Below are 14,203 nucleotides of genomic sequence, written 5' to 3'. Positions count from 1 at the left end.
TCGGTCCGCCTTCCCGGCCGTCGCGGGGCCTCCGGGCTGGTCCCCGCCGCTGGGAGGACCCGGAGCAGACGGCTGTCGGCTGTCGGCGGCTCTGATCGCGCTGATGGGGGCGCCGCAAGGGTTAGGAGGGATTTGGAGCCTCTTAGCTCCTTTCCTCCCCCTCCCTGCTCTCCCCGACGTCGGGCTTGATTACGTGGTGGTAAATCTGTAGGTAATCAGACGGTGGCAGGGATTATTGCTAATAAAAACGTCGCCAGCCCCTAGGCCTGTCCTTAGGAAGAGCTCGGTGTGCTTGTGCTGGGGTGAAAGCCCCCGATTTAACTCCAGGATCCAGACGCCTGTGTCCTGGCCTCTGCAGGAGCGAGGACAGACATGGCCTCGGAACGCTTAAAGCGGACTTGAGCACAAGCTGTTGCTTCTTAGCGCGGCCCCTGTTTCGATCCCCTAAGACTTCAGTGAGCCCCTTCCCGTTCCTTCACGTGATCCTTTCTGGTTGTTTCCACATGGCTGCTACTTAGCACTGCTTTAGGATCCAGTCTGATCTTCTCCGTCCGGGCCTCCACCCCCTTTGTCTCTGTTTCTCTGCCTCTGTTTCCCTCCCCGCTTTGCAGGAACGAGAGCATATTCCCGGATGCCATCCCGGGACCAGTGGGTACACGTTCTCGTAGCCCTAATTAGCTGCTCTGTTGGGATCAGATATAAAGGTGGCCAGACTTGATTCCAAGGAAAAGGTCTCCTTTATTCTTCAAGACACCGCTTTAAAAAAAAAAAATTTTTTTTTTAAGTCTCTTTCCATGTGGAAAGCAACATGCTAGATGCTGGGGGTAGGAATCCTATAGGCACACAGTTGCTCACGGTTTTGTGGGTGATGGAGTTAAGTAAACACAGCAAAAGCGTGAGTAAAAAATACAGGGTAGCAGAGGAGAGGAAGGGACTTGTTCTGAGCAGAGAGTATGTTTTCAAATTCAGTTATTTCAAAGAGCTAATAATTGTTGATGGCAAAAAATTCAAAAGGTGCCAAAGATGCATTCCAGAAGACAGTGTCTCCCTCTCCCAAACCGAACTTGCACTTATCAGGTGTGCCTCTGAGGGTGCAACCACTGTTGTTGTTCTAGAATACTTTTCGGTCGTTCTTCCAGAAATATCCTAAACATATACAAGCAAAAACCTGTCTCCATCTGCAGTGTGGATAGCTCTCTACTGTTAACACAGATCAGAGTACACTGTCCACATTGCTTTTTCCAATTAACCATGTGTCTCAGAGGTGTTTTCACATCTGAACGTAAATGTCCACCTGATTTTGAAGGTAGCCCCATAGTAGTCTGACAGGGATAAATATTTAGGTTGTTTTATATCTTGACTCTTGGAAAAAACCTTAGAACAAATAACCTTGTGTGTATTTACACACTTTCAAGATGGAGGAAGGATTGCCAAGAAGCCTGACCAGAGAGGACAGAACAAACTGGACAGATACCTTGGGAAGACACTGAAAATGATGCCATCTTCAGCATGCGTGAATGGTTCTATTACTTAATGTCCTGTCCGATAGAAATGGGTGGGTGTCCTTTGGCATCCTGGTTCAAACAAAAAGCCTAAAACATTTTTGAGAGTTGGAAATTTGATGGTATTTAGGAACTCCTACGAATATTTTTAGTTGTGATAATGGTCTTGTAAGGTTAAAGGCTGTGTATCTTTTAGAGACACATGCTGACGTATTTATGGATGGAAGGATACCATACGTGAGCTTGGCTTCAAGAAAATAGGGGGAAAGGGAAAACGGGCTGGCCATAGCATGGGACTGTGATAGGCCATGGGTTACTAACTCATGTTGACACTGAGTGATGGGGGTATAGAGATTCATTATGCTACTCTGCTTTCATATGTGTTTGCATTTCTTCATAATAAAGTGTTTGGGGGCACCTGGGTGGCTCAGCTGGTTAAATGTCTCCCTTCAGCTCAGGTTATGATCCCGGAGTCCTGGGATCGGGCCCCACATCAGACTCCCCGCTCAGTGGGAAGACTGCTTTTCCTTCTCCCTCTGGCCCTCCCCCCTGCTCGTGTGCACATTCTCTGTCTATCTCTCTGAAATTAATAAAATATTTTTTAAAGAGTTTTAAAAAATGTATATGAAAGACAAATTGTTAGGTCAAAGCCTGCATGTTTGCAATTTCGATCAATGATGTCACTTTCCCTCATAAAAATTTTACTAATGTGTAACTCACCGTCACGCTTCATGAGCTCCACCCATTCGATAGGTAAAAAAGAACATGTGTAATAATTTTAATTAGCATTTCTCTTACTGCGAATGCAGCTCAGCGTCTCTTCCTGTCATTAGATGTGTTTCTTTTTCTGCTTTTCATCAATAGGTTGGTATTTCTTTGACCGATTTGTAGGAGGGCTATCTGTATTTTGGGTATAGGCCCCTTGGGGTATGGATTGCAATTTTCATGTCTGACTTGATCCTTTGATGAGTTTTTGTTCCCATGTAAATTTTTTTATTCGGAGACTTCTCACTGTGGTGGCCTATTGGGAAACGTCACCGCTTCATAATCTGGAAGAATTTTCTTCTTACAGTTTTCCTTCTCTCATTTAAGGATTTGATCCAAGAAGAATTAATTTTGAGGTAAAGAGTGACGTGTAGGGGCCCAACTCCGTTTTCCAGGGTTTTATCCACATGTCCCGACACATGAACTGGATAATCCGTCTTTTCCCCACTGGTGTGTAATGCTGTCCTTACCACGTAGTTCAGTTTTAATTATGTTTCTGGGTCGTTGGGAGTCACAGTTGCTACAAGGCTGATGACCTTGTTTGGCTTTCCATAGACCTCAATCCTCCAAGCTTAAGGTAACGCCTAATTAGGCCTAGCCTTGAAGTTCCTCAATGCCCTTCTCGTGCTCTCCTGTTGGCATGTAGTGTAGATGTCGCTTCTCCGTCCACCCACTGAGCTGTTCTCCTGTTCCCTCGCTACTTTCTGCACTGCTCAGCACTACCGCCAAGTAGCTTCACTATGTGGAATTGATCACGCTCTTAGAAGAGATCATCACTGTTCTCAGAATTCCCATCGCCTTTCTTCCCGCCGCACTGCTATGCTGCTGCTTACCTAAGATTTCCAGGCTGTCGCAGCTTTTGTCCTGAAAAACAGGAGAGTTCATGATGTTTGAGCGGCATCGCATTGCCTGCCTGGATGGACCGCGCTGCTTTGTCTTGTACTCCCCAGTGCGTGTGTCCGTGTGGACATGTTGCTTGGATTTTGCTCTTGGTTTTTGTTTTTTTTTTTCCCCTTTGCGAAGGCAACTGTAGGTGAGTATCCCTATATGGAAACCCTTTCTAGCCATGAGAACTGTCCAAAAGTAGAATGGGAACACATTTAAGAATTTGTAGGGCAGGGTTGCCTGGGTGGCTCAGGCTGTTGGGCATCTGCCTTCGTCTCAGAGTGTGATCCCAGGGTCCTGGGATCAAGTTCTGCATGGGTCTCTTTGCTCAATGGGGAGTCTGCTTCTCCCTCTGCCTGCAACTCCCCCTGCTTGTGCTCCTCTCTCTCTCTCTCAAATAAATAAATCTTAAAAAAAGAAAAAAGAATTTGTAGGGCAGAGGGAAACCTGTGTGATCTTCAAGTCAGCTTCTGCCTTGAAATTACTAAGAATCCAGGTCTTTCCTTCATGTTTCATCTGTATCAAATTCCCTCCTGCCTTTCTTCTGCGATCCTCATCCTTCAAAAGTCAGTACAGACATCCTCCTCCTCTTGGAGCGATGCCTCTCTGACATTTCTGTGTGTTTTGTCAAGATGGGTCAGCTGTTCCTTGTCAGTGTTTTCATTTAAGGTGACATATAACTTAGAACATGAGGCACTTCTTTTAATAAAGAGAGACTTAAAAAGTTTCCCATTACGGAAGTTCTAGAAGTGCATTAGAGAAGAGTTGAAAAAACAGAGTAGAACACTAGTGACCAATACAGTAATAACAGCATGCCCAGACACTAGACTTTATTAATCCCTAAACAACCTATCATGCAGGCACTGCTCCTTCTTCACAGGTGAAGAGACTGGGACACAGGAGTTAAATGGCTTGCCCACAATTGCAAGGGAGCTGGGTTTTGCTCCAGACTAACCAGCAGGTTATAAAATAGCATCTACATAAAAAATCCCTATAATCTGACCCTCCAAAGACACTCACAGTTAATATTTTAACCTGTGTCTTTCCATTCAATTACACACAGACACACACACACACACACACACACGCAGATACATCTATTTACCATGGTCGCTTGTATTGGACATAAATTATGTATCCTGCTTTTTTCATTTAACATTTTCACATACACATTTTTATTTAAAAAGTCCCATTTTTTAATCATTATTTTATTTATTTTTTAAAAGATTTTATCTGGGAGAGAGCGAGAACACAAACAGGCATGCGAGCTGACACGGGGCTTGATCTCAGGACCCCGGGGATCACGACCTGAGCTGAAGTCAGATGCTTAACTGACTGAGCCACCCAGGCGCCCCTCTAATCATTATTTTAAATAACTACAAAATCCTCTATATTGTGGATGCGCCATCTATAACTAGACTAAATCTCTTTTCTGGAAACAACTATTTTTCAATATTCCACTATTTTAAGTAATGATGTGATAAAAATATGTTTGAGAGGTTTTTTTTTTCCTTCTTTGGGTTTTTTTTTTTTTTTCAGTGGGGGTGGTGTTCTGAGTAATTCTTTGAAACAGTTTGACTAGATTTTTTTTTTAGGCCATTCTCTTTTAATACCGAGCCTTCCCCCATGCTGCTTCTGCTGTTTGTTCTGTTTAAGACAGTCCCTCTCCACACCAGCCTGTCTCCTCTCCTTCTGGACAACTCGTGTTCACCTTTTGTAGGTGGAGAGCTAACTCCTCTTAGGCTGTCCTCCTGCCTAAGGCAGACCTGCATCCTCAAAAGCTGAATTCAGCCCTCCCCACCCCCAACAGGTGCTTCCCTAAAAGCTTGACTTCCCCTCCTAGAACTCTTTGCACCAATGCTATCTGCCTATAAACAGGACTGAGTTCCAGAAGGGCTGGGCAGTGTCTGCTTTGTTCTCGTCCACAGGTTCTAGTCCATTGCCTGGAATACAGCAGGCGCTCGAAACTACCAGCTGGAACACTGAAATATTTGGTGCCTCTTGCCAGCTTGCTTTGCAATTTGCCTCCCTGCTTACTCGTCGCCCTGGAATATGGGAGCATCTTCACAGTAGCTTTGCTAGAATAGCATTGCTCGCTGCTATTTGCTTACTGAGAAGTGAAAACAGCATTATAGGTTTGTTTTAATTAATCCTATATTAATTATTCACTCGTGTGCTCCCCACTAGCCTCTAAGGTCTTCAAGGGCAAAGACAGTCTTGTCTCTGGGGCCCCAGCACCAAGTAGACTGTCCGGATGTGGCAGATTAGAAAAATACGTTGAAGGTCTCTCTGTACCCTTACAACTGCTTGTAAATCTAGAATTACCTCAAAAATGTTAAAGATTTACTTTAGGGGCACCTGGGGTGGCTCAGTGGGTCAAGCGTCTACCTTCAGCTCAGGTCATGATCCTAGGGTCCTGGGATCGAGCCCCACAGTGGGCTCCCTGCTCCACAGGGAGTCTGCTTCACTCTCTGCCTCTACCCCTTCCCACTACCCGTGCTCTCGCTCTCTCTCTCTCTTGCTCTCTATCTCTCTGAAATAGAAAAAATAAAATCCTAAAAAAAATTTACCGCTTTGCACTGACATACCCCAGGCCTACTCTGAAGGAAGGAAAACTGGGCTTTGAGGAACGGGGGCTGGAGTCCTGCCTGCTGTTCTTCGGTGACCGAGACCGACAGGCAGCATGGCACGAGACAAAGAGCGTTCAACAAAGACCAGATTTTGTGTTCTGGTTCAAAGCTTCAGGAAAATTGCTCCAGCCTTTTTCATCTCAATTTCCTCATCTGCACAATGGGTTGTGCAGGATTTCCTGTTACTTTAAAAAGAGAACACCCCTCTAGTTGATTTTCAATTGGCCACATTATGCCAAATGCGAGCGTCTACTGTTCAGCAAAAGGGGGTCATCTCACCCTCATCCGGCTACCTCTTACCCCAATGTCTGATTCTATCCCTGCACACATGAATACATTTATGTTTAGCCTCTGGAGAGTTTCTGAGCAGAGAAAGAATTCACATTGACAGTCCACTGTGAAAATTAACTCCTTTATGTTAGAGACCACTAACAGAACTTCATATGGAGATAGAAATTTTTGTAGGGCTCAAAATGTGACTAGTGCCACCGAGGAACAGAATACATAGATATAAAATATTTTTTAAAAAAATTAAAAAAATAAGGATTTAAAATTATTTAGTCTTAATTTATATTATAGATATTTCATAGTCCTGTATGACTTGTGGCTACCATGTTGGACAGAATAGATTTAAGAAGCTGTGTCTGGATTCTTTTTTAAATATGTACTGGCCCCAGGAGCAATGAACTTTTAAGACTTTACACCATAGTCAAGTGAGTTTGCTAGCATAAACTGGCCTACTTCATTTTTATTTTATTTTATTTTATTTCATTTTATTCTATTTTATTTGTTCAGTGTTCCAAGATTCACTGTTTATGCACCATACCCAGTGCTCCGTGCAATCCGTGCCCTCCTTAATACCCACCACCAGGCTCACCCAACCTCCCACCCCCTGCCCTCCAAAACCATCAGTTTGTTTCTCAGAGTCCACAGTCTCTCATGGTTCATCTCCCCCTCTGATTTCCCCCAACTCACTTCTCCTCTCCATCTCCCAATGTCCTCCATGTTATTCCTTATGCTCCACAAATAAGTGAAACCATATGATAATTGACTCTCTCTGCTTGACTTATTTCGCTCAGCATAATCTCTTCCAGTCCCTTTTTGCTACAAAAGTTGGGTAGTCATCCTTTCTGATGGAGGCATCATACTCCATAGTGTATATGGACCACATCTTCCTTATCCATTCATCCATTGAAGGGCATCTTGGATCTTTCCATAGTTTGGTGACAATGGCCATTGCTGCTATGAACATTGGGATACAGATCTGTATCTTGGGGGTAAATACCCAGTAGTGCAATTACAGGGTCATAGGGAAGCTCTATTTTTAATTTCTTGAGGAATCTCCACACTGTTCTCCAAGTGGCTGCACCAACTTGCATTCCCACCAACAGTGTAAGAGGGTTCCCCTTTCTCCACATCCTCTCCAACACATGTTGTTTACTATCTTGTTAATTTTGGCCATTCTAACTGGTATAAGGTGGTATCTCAATGTGGCTTTGATTTGAATCTCCCTGATGGCTAGTGATGATGAACATTTTTTCATGTGTCTGTCAGCCATTTGTATGTCTTCTTTGTTAAGACTAAAATGGAGTGAGATGGGGAGTTTGGGTAGGACAGTGAATGGAGCAGTGTCACTGAGTCTGAATAGGTGTGGGGTAGGCATGGGGGTGGGGCACTTCAGAACAGATTGATTCGGGATGGCTCAGCAAGAGCCTAGAATTAAAAGGGAAAAACAAAGTCAGTGGTAAGAAGAGCAAGGTTGCGGAGAACAGACACTTCTGCAAATTCACCCAGACCCAGGCCTAAGAGAGAGAGGAGTTCTGTTTTCACTTGGGGAGCTGCATTTCCTTTCTGGTCTTTGAAGTCCTTGTTAGTAAAGGTGAATGACTAAGGTCAGAATGCTATAGTCGGAAATGGAGACGGGGATCTGAGTGATTAATACCTACGCCCAAACCAAAGAAATGAACAGAAAACCCCAATACTCTCCTCAGCTCCCAGTAAAGGAAAAAGAGGAGCTTTTGGAGGAGGAAAGCTTTTGGTAAGCCTGGTGAATTTCTTCTGATAATCGAATTACTGAAGTATTAGCTTACCTCCTTCTCTTTAAACTTGCCCGTCTCATCTTAGGTAAAATGGGCAGTGGATGGAAACCGCGATTGATTGCCATGTGGCTCGGCCAGTCGAAATCCTCTTTGACCCACAGAAGGTTTCCTGTGTGTTTGGAAACAGGAGGGTGAGGGATGGGGAGAGGGGAAGGCTGGAAGAAAACATTTTTGTGGTTAGTGTCCTGTAATTACGGTTAATCGGGGTGGGGGTGCACCCCCATCTGCAAGCACATTGTCTTCTTTAATTCCCTCTTTTAAAGATGAAGAATCTGGGGCTCATCAGCCAGCCACCTGGGTACCTTCCTCCCGTCTGTGCTGCCCTGGCAGAATGTGCAGCCCTAATGGGGTGTCCCTTACTTACCAAAACTCCACTTTGATTTCTGATCTTTATTTATGATTTCCCCTTCCGATTCACAGTCTTCCAACATGATTCTTTCTTGTTCTTTTTGCCCCCACTGGTGCGATGGGTCAGGTTCTTCTTCTGTTTTGGAAATGGATGCAAGCCAATTCAACATAAAGTGCAAATATACTGTGTATAACACCCTCTGTGACTTCCGAGCCAAGGCGGGGGGGGGGGGGCCCAGTGGTTGTCTGTTCCCACTGTCCACTTCAGAGATCAGGAAACTGAGGTGTCTGACCCATTAGAGCCTGACTCTGGAATCCTGTTCGAACTCTCCCTAACTTGACATTGGTCTAGCATCATCACATCTGGGTTTTCACCTTGAAGTTGTGTCCGTGTGAAACAAGCAAGTTGTACAACTGGAAGGTGTACTCTTGAGTAATTTAAATATCAGATCTTAACATTTAATGAAGAGCTGAGATGGGTAACACTAATGGCCTTCACCGGTCAATGTCTCTGTCCTCTATTTTGTGTTGAGAAGGTAGGTACAGTTGTATTTCACATAACTTCCAGAAACAACCTCTTCTGCCCAAATGAGAAACTTGGCTGCTTTCTGTGGTAGAGTAGACCCTGTTGATCTTTAAAAAGTTGAGCCTTGTATGATTGGACACCACTTTGCCCCTCACTTCTGTTGGTTTCCAGGGTTTTCTCCTGGCCTCTGCCTCGGGGTGTCTGTTTCTGCTCTGTGTACTCTAAGAAGAGAGATTCTCTCTGACCAAGTCTCCTGAAGACAAGAAATGAGTCTTGTGAGCACTGCTTTCGATACAGAGAGAAAGCATTTGCAGAAAATGCTCATACCCCACAATTTTTTTTTTTTTTTACCTTAAAATTTGCACTCGAGAACTCTGCCAAGGGAGGGAAAGACACCAGAAAATATGACACATCTGCTGTGTCATATTACTGTGATGACTCAGGGCTCCCTGGAGTAGGGGGGCTGAGAGCGAGGTGATGCGCCTGAGGAGATTCGCCAGTTTGAAAGGCGGCATCTGTGAAAGCCTGGTAAAAACACAAAGAATGTGCTTGAGCAGATGGTATGTGATGATGCTAGACTAGAACGAGCCTCCGAAAACCATTAAGGATTAATAAATGTGGCAAGGGGAAGGGATTATAAATGATTAATAATGACTCAGTGATAGTATTCAAATTGCCTATGTAGGTTAACTCCAAAAACAGCTTGTCTCTTTGTTTCTGGTTTTTTTGGTATCGGGCAGTAGTTACCAGTTACAGCAAAATTACATAGTGCAGAGAAGTACTTTCCATGCAGCTTTCTAAAATATAGTGTCTCTGCATTGCAAAGATTTATTCATAAAATCAGAACAGAAGAGTTAGACCTTAGGTAATGGATGGGTTTATGGGAGTTACACTCACTGAAATGCATAAATAATAGATTTTTAAAAATATATATATTATGGAACTATATATATAATTATATATTATGGGGCTATATATATATATATATTTTTCCATTATATATATATTCTTTTGTTGATGTAGATTAAACCCCAAAGCAGTGTAACTGACTTTAGAAAACTCCATGAGAAGAATCAGTGTTCTGGACTGATGATCAGTTTGGAGCTTGACTAGCAAGGCATTGCCACAAAGAGTTCTTGAATAGATACAAATTACTTTAATTGACATAACAACTATTTGTACGTAACCCTCTGCATGGAGCAGCTAAAAGCTTGTGATGACTAAGTAGCTTATTCTTTCAAGAAAGATAATGACTTTCCTTGTCCCCATAATTTCACTGTTGCTCTGTTCTAAAATTAATTTGGCAAAAGTCATCTTTAGCTTCTGCTATATAAGAACATTACAAACTATGACTAAAAAAAAAAAACCCATTTTAAAAGGGCTATATTGCTTTCATCTGTAACTATTATGTTCAGCTGCATGTAACAGAAAGAATGATAAGGACTTTCTGTGTGTATGGTTTACTCTTCTCCTATGACAAGATGCCCAAAGATTGGCAGTTCAGGGCTGGTGGAGATTAAGGGTGTCACCAAAGATTAAGGCTCCTCCAGATTATTTGTAAACTTTATAGACAGGTGCATCATTTAGTTCTAAAAACCGATTTTCCTCACTCCTTTTTCTGGATGAGTAATTTTTGTTCTGATCTTTATATCCAATGTCCATGTTCCGACATGAACATTTGTTCCAAACACTGGTCATGATCCTGATACCTGGAGTTATTCAGAACAATCTATCTTTTAAATTTTATTGCTTTAAAAAAGATACCAGATCATATAAAAAATCAACAGAGAAATGTACGAAGAAGAAAATAGAACCCATGGCATGCTTTTTAACCCCAAGTAACTACTATTAACATCATGATGAATATTCATCCAGAAATTGTTCTATTTCTTTATATCTGTATGTCCGCACACACACACTGTTATATGTACACATACATATACATCTGTATATACTTAACTATATATATATACACTGTGTAATTTCACATTCCTGTTTTTATATATAATTTTATGTATGTGGGATGGTGGTAAACATAACATTCTCTAACCTTTACTCGCTCAATATGTAGTAGTAATTTTTCCATATGTAAATCTGTTTCTATATTTACATCATCATGTTAATGGCTGCTGGGATTCTCTTGTCCGTTTGTATCCTGCTTATCATGTAACAAAATATTGGTAGAGTTTGAGAACTATCCCAGTGCCTAGCTTTTCCTCAAGCCCGACGCTTCTAGTCATGTGTATGGTCATACTGAAAAATCTAGGTCCTGCATTAGACTACACTACGGAGTATAGTCTTAGCCTCCAGACTGTACTGTGAGAGGCAGAGTAGTATCCTGAGGAAGTCAAGAGAACTGAGTTCTAATACCAGCTTGGTAACTTACTAGCTGTGTAAACTTTAATAAACCACATCTCCTGGCTGGGCCTCAGTGTCCCCGTTTGTCAGCTAATGGCACGAGTATAGTAACATTAAAGTTGTCTCTTCTACCGTCCATCATGTTGTATTATTTGATAGAGACCTGTCTTTCGTTACTGCTAAACCACAGTCAGCTCCATGAGAACAGGGACCAGATCTGGATTATTACTCATGTGTAGCCGAGTATGGCTCTGAATCAGCAGTAAGCTCTAAAAATTTGCCACGTGACTGTAAGTGCCAGCTTACCTGCGTTCTGAGTTACTCTTCGAAAATACTAGGCCATTCCCTTCCTCATCTTGCTTGAAGCCAAATATCAATGCAGAGGAATTGTTTAAAATAGTTATTCTATTTGGAGATATCTTGGTTTATGACTCTTGGTAAGACTTTATAGATGTATTTATAAAAATTCCAAGCCTGCCTCGTTGATTTTCTCCAGAAATCCCTTACATACTTCGTCGGCCATTGTCAATGACATAGCTAGCCCCTCTAGTCTCATATCCAGGTACTCACTGCCGGTACAGAAAAAGGTTATTGGTCTTTGTGTAGTTGTCTTGTGTTGATCTAGCTTACCAAATTACCTTATTAATTCTAGCATTTTTTTTTTTAAACTAGAGTTTCTAGGGTTTCTGGAAACAAAACCATATCAATAAACCAGGAGAGTTCTCTTTGCTTTCCAACATGTATACAGATTAAATTCTCTGATCTTGCTCATAGATCCAAGACAATATTGAATAGCTAAGGACAAAACACGAGTAGCAAATTCATAAAGTAGCCTAGGGAATACCCATGAGCACCTGCTACAGATGTGTTAGTTGAGCCGGGCACATGAAAAGGATGTCAGCGTCCGCTCTTGTATGACAAAACATACTGTAATAAAAACAAGTGAAAAACACTCAGTTTTACTATTACTCATCTACCAAAGTGACAAAAAATAAAAAGAAATAGAACATTTATTGCTGGTGAGATGAGCCCTTTGAATTTCTAACTTGCTAACAGTAGAAAGAGTCTCTATCAATACTAAAATTAAGTGTTCATATATATAGCAGTCCTACTTTTGAGAATTGAGAAACACTTTATATTCTGGTTACTAATATTTTGTTTCTTATCCTACAAATATTTTTCCTGTGTGTGTCTTGCCTTTTTCACTTTCTTTGTGCTTTTTGGTGCTCGATTTTATTCATTTTAATGTAGTTAAATATATCAAAAAATTTTTTAAGCTATCATTTTAATGTCTGCTTAAGATGTCCTTTCATACCATAAGGTCCCAAAGACATACCTTTAAATTTTCTTTTGTTACTTTCAGAGAGTTGCCTTTTACATTTTTTTTTAAAGATTTTATTTATTTATTTGACAGAGAGAGATCACAGTAGACAGAGAGGCAGGCAGAGAGAGAGAGAGGGAAGCAGGCTCCCTGCTGAGCAGAGAGCCGATGCGGGACTCAATCCCAGGACCCTGAGATCATGACCTGAGCCGAAGGCAGCAGCTTAACCACTGAGCCACCCAGGCACCCGCCTTTTACATTTAAATTTGACATTTACCCAGAATCCATTTATTTGGAGATAGATCCTGAAATAGGATTACAAGGTCACTTTCCCTCCATGGATGACCAATTGTTGCAGCATTCTTTATTAAATAATATACTCTTCCCCAAATGATTTGCAAAATTTTTTTTCTGGCACATATCCAGTTTTTGTAGTTGTATCAGTCCTTGGTCTCTCTTTTCTGTTAACTCAGTTTGTTGAGACAATCCCATAATGTTTTTGACTGCTATTGACTCCAAGCTTTGTAAAACGTTTTTATACATGTGGGACATGTTCCTCAATCTGTACTTTTTCTTTTTCAAGAATGTATTTGCTATTCTTGGGCCTTTGAATTTCCATATGAGTTTCAGAATCTACTTTTCAAGTTCAAAATACTTGTTTTTAAAACTCTTCGGGGCTTGGATTAGAAATGAGTTCATTTAATATGTGCATGTGAGACAATCGTTACTGAGACTACCTAATATGTGTCTTTGCACTAATTTAGGTTTTTTAAAATGTCTCTCACCTCAACATCACTCATCACCAGGGAAATACAACTCAAAACTACAGTGACATTCCACATCACACCCACCAGAATGGCTAAAATCAACAACACAAGAAACAACCGGTGTTGGTGAGGATGTGGACAAAAGGGAACCTTCTTACACTGGTGGTGGGAATGCAGGCTGGGGCAGCAGCTCCGGAACACAGTGTGGAGAGTCCTCAGAAAGTTGGGGAACTACCCTATAATCCAGCAATTACACTACTAGGTATTTACCCAAAGAAGACAAAAATAGTCATTCAAAGAGATGCATGCACCTAGATATTTATGACAGTGTTGTCTTTACAGAAGCAGCTCAAGTATCCATTGCCAGATGCATGGATGAAGATGCCACACACACACACACACACACACACACACACACACACGAATATTACTCAGCCGTAGAAAAGAATGAAATCTTACCATTTGCAAGGACACGGATAGAGCTCGAGAGTATTGTGCTAAGCAAAATAAGAAAGACAAATACCATATGATTTCACTCATATGTGGAATTTAAGAAACAAAACAAGGGAGCAAAGGGGGAAAAAGAGGCAAACCAAGAAACAGACTCAAGTTTAGAGAGCAAACTCAAGGAGAGGAGGGGGGTGGGCATGGGCTTAGCTAGGTGAGGGGATTAAGGGGTCCCCTTGTCCTGAGGAGCCCTGGGTGCTGTGTGGAAGTGCTGAATCACTCTATTATACACCTGGAACTAATACCACACCGTCTGTTAACTAATAGGAACTTAAATAAAACTTTAAAAATTGCCTTTCACTGAAGTTGTTTTTTTTTTTTTGAATGTTCATATTAACTTTAATACATTATATGTTAACAAAATTTTAAAAAATAAAATATTTGCTTCAGGGGTACAGGTCTGTGAATCATCTCTCTTACACAATTCACAGTACTCACCGTACACAGCACATACCCTCCCCTATGTCCATCACCCAGCCACCCTCTTCCGCACCC

The sequence above is a fragment of the Mustela nigripes genome, chromosome 9 (genome assembly GCF_022355385.1).
Source record: "Mustela nigripes isolate SB6536 chromosome 9, MUSNIG.SB6536, whole genome shotgun sequence".
Lineage (NCBI taxonomy): Eukaryota > Metazoa > Chordata > Mammalia > Carnivora > Mustelidae > Mustela > Mustela nigripes.
The sequence above is the reverse complement of the archived record's forward strand: the minus strand, read 5'-3'. Positions refer to the sequence as shown.